Source organism: Puma concolor, chromosome D4 (assembly GCF_028749965.1).
Source record: "Puma concolor isolate L17-30 chromosome D4, mPumCon1.1.hap2, whole genome shotgun sequence".
In the NCBI taxonomy this organism is placed as follows: Eukaryota; Metazoa; Chordata; class Mammalia; order Carnivora; family Felidae; genus Puma; species Puma concolor.
In genome coordinates this window covers 15,310,301-15,320,220 of record NC_141679.1, presented here as the reverse complement: position 1 = coordinate 15,320,220, position 9,920 = coordinate 15,310,301, and the positions used below count along the sequence as shown (strand labels likewise).

The window sequence follows — 9,920 nt, the reverse complement described above, 5'->3', positions numbered from 1 at the left end:
CACCGATTAATGGCTGTAGCCGCTGCCCACAGGTATGGCATGTCCAAAGGATTTATGAGAGGTCACGTGTAAGGCAGAGCCTGAGGACTGTAGTAAGGAAGGGTCTGCATTCTGGAGGCAGAATCATATTACTATTAAATAGTCCATTGACACAAGAGGTACATAAACTTGGGGCACCTGGGTGCTCAGTCAGTTGAGCATCGGACTTTGGCTTGGGTCATGACCTCAGGGTTTGTGAGTTCAAGCCCCGCATCTGGTTCACTGCTGTCAGCCTGTGAGCTCAGAGACTGCTTCAGCTCCTCTGTCCCCCTGTCTTTGCCCCTCCCTTGTTCACGTTCTCCCAAACATAAATAAATATATTTGTAAAAAGTTACATAAACATGCATCGGGAGGTAGGAAGGAAAAGCACTTCATTTACCCAAATCCCCCTGGAATCAGTAAAGCATGAGTTCTGGAAGTCTCTGTTCAGTACGTATTTTTGAGAGGAGACTTGATCCTATTTGAGGCTATGCAAAGTAAGTGACTGGTCACCAGGACAATACTGAGGCCATTAGACTTCGCTTCTTGGCTGGAGGAGGTGGTGTTGAATGTGAAAAAAAACTTTGTGAATTTCAAGTACCACACACATATAGTGAATGCATATTAACGTTATTATTATTTATCATTTAATTGCATAAAGTAACCTACAAGTGTGTAAATATTAGCATGTGCATGATTATCTGGAAGAGAGAACATTGGAAATATGGTTCCTGGGGCACCTGGGTCTGGCTTCAACTCAAGTCATGATCTCATGGCTCGTGAGTTTGAGCCCCACATCGAGCTCTCTGCTGTCAGCGCGGAACTCACTTCGGTTTCTGTCTTCCTCTCTCCCTGTCCCTCCCCAACCTTTGCTTTCTGTCTCAAAAAAAAAAAAACAACAAAACATTAAAAAACTAAAAAACTACATGGGTCCTGAGAGAAAACTACTCAGAAATAAAAGGATTTAAAATGAGACCTCAGGAATATATGGCATCTCTAGCATTCACACTACTTTTAATTCTTTATCTGTTCTTAACAAGGTCCCTATCCCATCCCCCCCTATATTCACCACTTTTCTTGAGTTCTAATATTTTCTTTTTTTTAGAAATATGCTGACCCTGAATTTCACACACTAAAATCACCAGGGATGATTACTCAACTCACCTACAATAAACAGGTCTGCAACCAGAGATATACACCCTCTCTTGGTGAGGAGTCCCTTCTGTCCACGGTAAATGCTTCTAGTGTGTTACAAATTCTTCATCTCCCCACCTCCTCAAGGAACCTTTTTCATAAATTCTCCCTCCCTCTCTCGCTGTCTCTCTCTCTGTCTCTGTCTCTCTCTCTCTCTCTCTCTCTCTCTCACACACACACACACACACACACACACACACATTTCAATGTTTCCTCCTGTCTATAAGCTGTTTTATTTCAACACACAATATGATCAAGTCTCTCTTATTACAAAGAAATGCCTTCCAAGAGCCATATTTTTAAGAGCCATATTTTTATTAGTTATTCTCCATTTGGGAAACAAGATGTAGAGATATCTTGTCTCCCTAACAAAAAAAAAATATTTTAAACCGTTACCTAAACTCATTGCCTCTCCCGTTTAAATACCCATTTACTCATCCACCCACTGGCATTTTTCTCCTCTACCAATTATTCCTTGGACACCATTTTGACCCAGATCACCATTTATGTGTAGGTTATAATTGCATAGCAAATTACTCCAAAACTCAGTGGTTTAAAACAAGAATAACTTATTATCTCCTTTGGTTTCTGTTTGTCAGGAAGTTGGTCAGGACTGAATGGTCACAGCCTATCTCTGCTCCATGATGTCTGGAACGCTCAAGGCTGAGGGTTGGAATCATTGGAAGCCTTGTTCATGCACATGTCTGGAGGTTGATGATGCCTGTGAGTGAGATTTTAGCTGGGACTCTTCACTGGAACCCTTACGTGTGGCCTTTTCCTTCTTCATAACATGGTGGCTGGGTTCCAAAGGCAAGCACCCTGAGAGAGAGAGAGCCCAGTGGAAACTTTATGACCAGGCTTTGGAAGTCACATAGCAACACTTGGTCCATTGGACAGACAGCCACAGATTCCCTCTCAGACTCACTTGTATCATGTATCTTGCATGTATCTCTGTCTTAACACAACATGGGAATAGGAACTTCCATTAAATTGAGTTCAAGGGGAAATACAAACAAATTTGCAACTTAGCTAAAAAACAATGATAATCAAATGAAAATAAGAATTAAATTAAAAATGATAACGAAGACATTCTATACCAGCATCTATGAGATGCAGTTAAGACAGTGCTTAGATGAAAATTTCATTGACCTTAAAGAAAAGCTAATTCCAATGGTATTAAACTGTGTCAGACCTTAGAAAAGTAAGGAAAATTTTCAAGTTTGTTTTGTGAAACAAGAATAACAATGATTTTCAAAATTTTATCTTTAATTGGTAAAAGAAGCCTATTTATATGTTATTATAATTGATATATTTAGTCTGAGTTCTATCCTTTTATATTACGTAGCCTGTAGACCTATCTATATATGATCTGTATTCTTTGCTCAGTTTTGAAAGTTCTTTAGATATTTTCTTATATTTTCTCATTTTCTTATATTTTCTAGTCTTCAGGTCTCAATTCAAACGTCACCTTCCCAGAAGGGACTTGTCTAACTTGGCTGAGACCTTCCACGCCACCACTCTGTTTTCCACTCCTCTTTAAGTTTCTTCATATCATAATCAGTACTTGAAGTTAACTCACTGGTTTATTACCTTAATACTGGTAGTTAAAAAAATTTTATGCCTGAGTGTTATTTGAAACTGTATGTTTTTTTTTTTTTATTTTAACTTGTACTCTTTCTAGTAATGTCTCACTCATTTTAAGCATTTGGTAAGTTTGTTACCGCTGGATTGAACGAGTAAGGACTATAACCTTATGTAAAATGTGAAATATAAATGGTGATGCTGATGATGAGAGCTAATATTTGTGGAACATTTACTATAATGCCAGGCACTGTTCTAAGACTTGCATGTTTAACTCATTTATTCCTTACAATAATCCTCTGATAGGTACCATTGATACTTTCCCACTTTACAGATGAGAAAACTGAGGCACAGAGTGGGTATGTAACTTTCCCGAAGTCACAGAGTTCGTAAAGACTTGCTGAAGGTTAAGTAAGAAGTTACAAAGACTATAACTGTATTTCAGATGGGAACTATGTATAAAATAATGCCATCCTAAAAGTGGAAGGATTGTACTCATAATATTTTATTTTGTCACTATTGTGTCCTATGTATAATTCTTATCCTTTTATTGCATTTTAAGTTTTGAAAGCAAGCACTTTAAAAGTACCCATAGATCATAGAGGGATGCTAAATTAATACTGACAAAAAAAGTAGCTTCTATTTACACAGCACTTTCTATGTGCCAAGCACTGTTCTTAGTGCTGTAAATATATTACTTCTTTTCATTCTTACGATAGTAGCTGATGCTGTTATTTGCATTTTATACATGGGACATTGAAGCACAAAGAAACTTAGTGACTTTCCTAAAGCCACTGGGTTTGTAAATGGCAAAGCCAGAATTTGAACACAGTCAGTCTGGTTCACAGTCAGTGCTTACAGGTATTATGTTCTATTACTCAGTAAATGCTTATGGGTAATTAAAGAATCTCAGAAGATATATATTTCATTACAGGATAATATAATTTAAGGCATGATTTATTCATATACTTATCTATCCAAGTTCCAGGTTTATACTCTTGGATAAACCACGTGAGAACACAATCTAGGTTTTAGTGAATCATACTGGGTGAATTAAGAAGTACATTTAAGAAATACTTGATTCTCAGAGTCTATAATTTCTCTTGGGAACACAATGATCATTAATTAAGGTACATTTTTTGAGAATCACAGCCATGTTTTATACTTCTTCAATAATGTTCTTTAAATGGTCTCCTCAAGATGCAATACATATTGCATATTAGTAAAAAATACCCTAGGGGCGCCTTGGTGGCGCAGTCGGTTAAGCGTCCGACTTCAGCCAGGTCACGATCTCGTGGCCCGTAGGTTCGAGCCCCGCGTCAGGCTCTGGGCTGATGGCTCGGAGCCTGGAGCCTGTTTCCGATTCTGTGTCTCCCTCTCTCTCTGCCCCTCCCCCGTTCATGCTCTGTCTCTCTCTGTCCCAAAAATAAATAAACGTTGAAAAAAAAAATTAAAAAAAAAATACCCATGGATTTATAGAAGCATTCCGATATTTAAAGGCATAGTTGCCAAAACAAACTTTCCAAACCAGGAATGACTATTTTATCAAAAAACAGGTGATGATGCCTCTTCAGACATAGCCTTCTCTAGAAAAATATAATTTATTTTATTTTCTACAGAGTATTAATTCCATATCTCAAAAGAAAAGAAAACAAGATGTGATTAAGTGCAAATTTCAAGACGAAACTTGGAATCTTCCTCATATTCTTGACTACAACTTATCACGAAACAAAAGTAATATTTTCCAAAGGAAAATAAACAAGTGTTAACAATAGCAACTACGATTATAAACCACTGTTGAACTGAGTATGTGCATGGAGCCTTAAGAGCTATCTTTAGATCCCGGTTTTTAGATGAATCCATTCACAACAAGATAAAATACATCACAGCCACCGGAATACATATTTCATTGTTTAAGACTTTCTGAATCATCAAGCGGACCTACTAATGAGGCATTGGTATAACATGAGGACACGAATTACTGCTTCTTTAAATTAAAAAAAAAAGACTAGTTTTTTTATCCAAAGAAATAAATTTGTACAGTATCTTATATACATTTCTGGCATAGAAATATACAGTAATCACAGAATATAAAAGAAAGGAGATATCAAAAACTGCCACTACAGGGGGGAAAAGGACATTTTGTAAGGATAAAAAGGGTTAGAGAGAGTTAAAAACTGGAAGGAAATTAACCATTGAATGATAAGCATGCAGAGGTTTTTTCCCTCTTCTTAGGTGTTCTTTGTGTTTCCACAAAGAATCAGCTGCAACTACATTTAAATCTTTAAAGTGTTACAAACTTCTGCTACAAAAATAATAAAGGGAATAATGATTTATTTGAGAGGATTAGCAACTGAAAATAGTAAATACATCTCCTGTATGGACTGACAACCATAACTTTTATAATCTCAAGGTTAGTAGTTAGTTTAGCCTTAAATAGCAGTGATCAGCTCAGCACTTCAGGAACATTAATGATAAATTTATAGTGCCTTTATTGAAACATTTCTATAAAATTTAAAAAATATGTATCAACTCATATCTCTAATGGTACACTAAAGAATCACCAGAGTGTGGCGTCATCTATAATGTGACCTACCAATGAAAACTAAGAGTAACAGGTCATAAAAACTCACCTCATCTATATAAGCAATGTACATACCCCTGCTTATTATAACTATCCCAAACAACATAACTTATTCACGTTAACAGTTATAGATATTGTGACAAAAGAAAGATCATTAGCATCAGAGGGACCCACCTTCTCAAAGACTAAAACCCCCATGTATTGTCCACTTTACCGAACTTAGCTAAATATTTTTGGTGAGTGACAGAGCTTCTCTAGCTGGGTTTAAATCCAATCACAGATTTCCAGGCCAGCAATTATAGGTTCTGTCATCTTCACGCAAGGACAGCTAGAAAATGTACATGCATCTCAGGAAAAAATATTATAAATCAATGCATATATGTAAATATCATTACCCATGCTGGGCTTCTCATTCTTGCCAGAGTTTTATGCCAGCGAAGAGAACTTTCTTCTAGGTCGTTTATCTTCACCAATCCTTCTTCTTAATCTCACAGGAAATCAAGGCTTACTTTTCTTTGGTCCTTAAATAAGCACAGCTCTTCATAGGTGAGGAAGAACCCCAACTAACAATTTTGAATCATTTCCTGAAAATTCTCGGAAGTTTCACTTGACCAAACTCACGCTATGGAAAATGACAAATCCTTATCTTCAACAAACTCCATTTCAAAGCAGTTTGAGGGAGAGGGGAGACAAACAAACAGCCAAAAAAAAAAAAAAAAAAGAAAAGAAAAATTACAGGTGGAACCAATGGTGGGGCAGCAAAAGAGATCATTTGAATTTAAATGGAGCACTTCCAGGAACTAGAGCAGGGTCACGCTTTTCCATGTTCTTCTTGTCCTTCAGTCTGATATGGAGATCCAGACGGGACTCCCACTTCCCAGTTAGTCAGCTGTAGTCATGCGCTTCTGTCCTCTGAATACGAGAATGGTTTCCTAGCCTCTGCGTACAGAGGTGATCTGCTTTCATTGTGAAAACCTTCACAGGATGCAAGAGAGTACATGTTAGATCCTTGATTGTATCTGATTTGGGGACCAGTGAATGGAGGCATAAAGGTTTGCATTGCAAGAGAAAGACAAAACCGCCTGAAAACAATTTCATCCTCACTGGGGACTTCTTTTGGGGGCTTCCTACAAACTCCTCCGGAAATAGCTGACGCTGATTCACTTGCTTTGGGGACACACTTTATCATGGCCAAATTTTTTATGGCACTTGATTGTGAGATCTAAGATAAGTGATGTTGCTTGGCAACACAACAGCCCCCACCTAGACCTTTTCATTTTGACTTACCTAAATTCAAATTTTAAACTTTCAGAAAGAGCACAGATGGTTTTAAGAGTTAGCATTTAATATTTGCAAGGAGAAAAGTGTTCAGTTCTAATTTATTCTCCTAGCACAAGAAATTCTAAGTTTTTGTGCTAAGCAATTCCATTTATATCCATGTGAGATGTCTTGCCATTTCCCTCAGTCTCCACCCCAGCTGTTCTCATCACTACCCACACTCAAAAAAATTTCTCTCTCTATGCGTTTGTGGTCTTAATTTCTTCTCTAGAAAGGAATGTGCGGTAATCCAAGTAATGCCTCAGCCTAACATCGTATCATGATTGGTAAAAAAGAAAGAGGGAGAGATGAAAGGAAAGAAGGAAAGAAGGGAGGGAGGGAGAGAGGAAGGAAGGAAGGGAGTTTGCATTTGAACTGCCATTAAAGAAATTGCTTTACTACATGCGACAAATATGACTTTCTTTTTTTTAATACATTTTATTTTTAAGTAATCTGTACACCCAATATGGGGCTCGAACTCACAACCTTGAGACTAAGAGTTGCTCATGCCACCAACTGAGCCAGCCAGGCACCCTGAGACACATTACTTTCAAAGGGATTTATATCCAGAGTAAATATTGTTAAGATTCAAACAAAATGTAAGAAGAGTGAGTGAACATTTCTCCAAAATTTAACAAGTCAATAAATGTTTGTAAAGAATTTAAAAGATATTTATCAAAATATAACCTGGGGCGCCTGGGTGGCTCAGTCAGTTAAGCATCTGACTTCGGCTCAGGTCATGATCTTACAGTTGGTGAGTTTGAGCCTCACATGGGGCTCTGTGCTGACAGCTCAGAGCCTGGAGCTTGCTTCTGATTCTGTGTCTCTCTTTCTGTCCGTCCCCACCTCCCCCTCCCCGCCTCTCTCTCTCTCTCAAAAAATACATAAACATCAAAATATAACTTATTAAAACAAATTATTTATACATCCAGACATGAGCAAATGATTTATAATAGCATATACAATAGAGAGATATACTCAATATCCTATGTGGATAATAACATTAATGTTGTGGATTATTTATTTATTTAAAGTTTACCTATTTATTTTGAGAGACAGAGAGACAGTGTGAGCAGGAGAGGGGCAGAGAGAGGGGGAGAGAAGGAGAATCCCAAGCAGGTTCCGCACTTGTCAGCACGGAGCCTGATGCAGGGCTCCAACCCACAAACCGGGAGATCATGACCTGAGCTGAAATCAAGTCAGATGCTTAACCGACGGAGACACCCAAGCGCCCCAATGTTGTGGCTGTTTTAACGAGAAAGATGGCAACAGTGTATTGGATTATTAAGTTAAAAGTTGGTTTCAAAATCTGCATGTGGTACATGATCCTATTGTTTTGCAAATATAAAGATGTGTGTACATGTGTAATAAGGGGAGTACCCTATTTTTTTTTAATTTTTTTTAACGTTTATCTATTTTTGAGACAGAGAGAGACAGAGCATGAACGGGGGAGGGTCAGAGAGAGAGAGGGAGACACAGAATCCGAAACAGGCTCCAGGCTCCGAGCTGTCAGCACAGAGCCCGACGCGGGGCTCGAACTCACGGACCGCAAGATCGTGACCTGAGCCGAAGTCGGCCACTCAACCGACTGAGCCACCCAGGCGCCCCAAGGAGTCCCCTATTTTTTAAAATGGTATGATGATGGGTGATTTTTATGTTTCTCAGTTTTTCTCCATAGACACCTAATACCTTTAAAAGGCACATAAGCCAACTGAAGTTGTTTATACGTGTCTTGCGGTGGACAAAGTTGATGATCAATTTCATACTGTGTCATTACTGTGCTGGCCGCAAAGCTAGGGTATGTCATCTCCAAACACACTCTTCTATGTGCTGCTTTGTGATGCTGAGGCTGTGAGGCTGTAAATAATCTTTCTCTTTTCCAGCAGGTTTCTTGTTATATTTGGCCATTAAGGGCACGTGACTGGAAGGCAAGAACGAGAGGAAGAGACATGTTTTCCATTTCCTTGTTTCTGTGGATGTCATCCCATTAACGACCTGTCACTGCAGCAGCAGCAACAATTTATGTCACTCTCCAGCCTCTTCCTGCACACCCAGAACATCCCTTTGGTAGAACCAGCGTAAAGTGGTCAGTGTCCTCTCCCAGTTCCTACCACCATTTACCAAGTCACCTCTAAACACACCATGTTTGAGTGGAGACTGGAGAAAGTTCTGCAGCCAGTTCAGGCTTCAGGGCAAGCTGCTTCTCCGCTTGCAGACCCCCAGCTGTAGGTTCAAAGAGTCTAAGTGTGGACAGAGCTGCCCCTTGGGAGTCTCCAGCAAGCCCCGACAGGAGGATCACAGTACAGAACTTTGGGGTGTGGGAGCAAGTCTAGTTTCCCCTTAACATACTCTTTTCTTCTTTTGAGGAACAGTCCTGGAGTGATTTTGGATTCTTGTGGAGACTGAACTCCTAACCACGGGACATCAAAATGACCACATGACCTGAACTGTCCCTCACAAACTGTGTATTATATGACCCATCACGTGGGAAGATTGGGCAAGTGATTAATCATCAAGTGGATGTGCTTTGAAGAGATGTACCCACTACATCTACCCACACTCAAAAAAAATTCTCAAAAAATTTCTCAAAAAAATGAGAAGGTGTTGCGATGCCTTCATTTGTCCTTCAGTGTCCTTCTCTGACACCTATTCCTGCTTCATTTCTCTTAACTTACCCATGGTCACAAGAGAAATAACTGTCAAATCTGGACTCGAACCCAGATCGAACTGACCCAAACGTCCATTAACCAATGACTTGATAAAGTGTGATATACCCATACAATGGAATATTAGTTGGCAATAAAAACGAATGAAGTATTCATACATGCTACAACATGGATGAACCTTGAAATCATTATGCGAAAGAAGCTAGACAAAAAAGGCAACATAGTGTATGATTCCCTTTATATGAAATGCCTACAGTTAATAGGCATCTCTGGACAGACAGAAGATGGATTAGTGGTTGCCAAGGGCTTGGTGGGGCAGGGAATGGGGGCTGACTGCTAATGAGTATGTTCTTTTTGGACACTTGGAAATCTTCCAGTATCAGAGGGTAGTGATGCTGGAGCAAATGCAAATATGCTGAAAACCACTGAATCACATACCATAAAATGGATTTTATAGTATGTAAATTTTATTTATGTATTTTTATTTATTATTTATTTATTTATTTATTTATTTAATAGTATGTAAATTTTATCCCAAGAAAACGGTTCTGAAAACTGTA

General features: G+C 38.7%; 1 long non-coding RNA gene across 1 annotated transcript; it reads right to left on the bottom strand.

The window, feature by feature from the left end:
- Positions 1–1,506: 1,506 nt before the first annotated feature.
- On the bottom strand, positions 1,507–6,092 carry LOC147574727 (uncharacterized). The gene is made up of 2 exons (XR_015243278.1): positions 5,773–6,092; positions 1,507–2,031 (listed from the first exon to the last, which is right to left on the bottom strand). It is a non-coding gene; the product is annotated as an uncharacterized LOC147574727 (long non-coding RNA).
- Between the last annotated feature and the right edge of the window lie 3,828 nt (positions 6,093–9,920).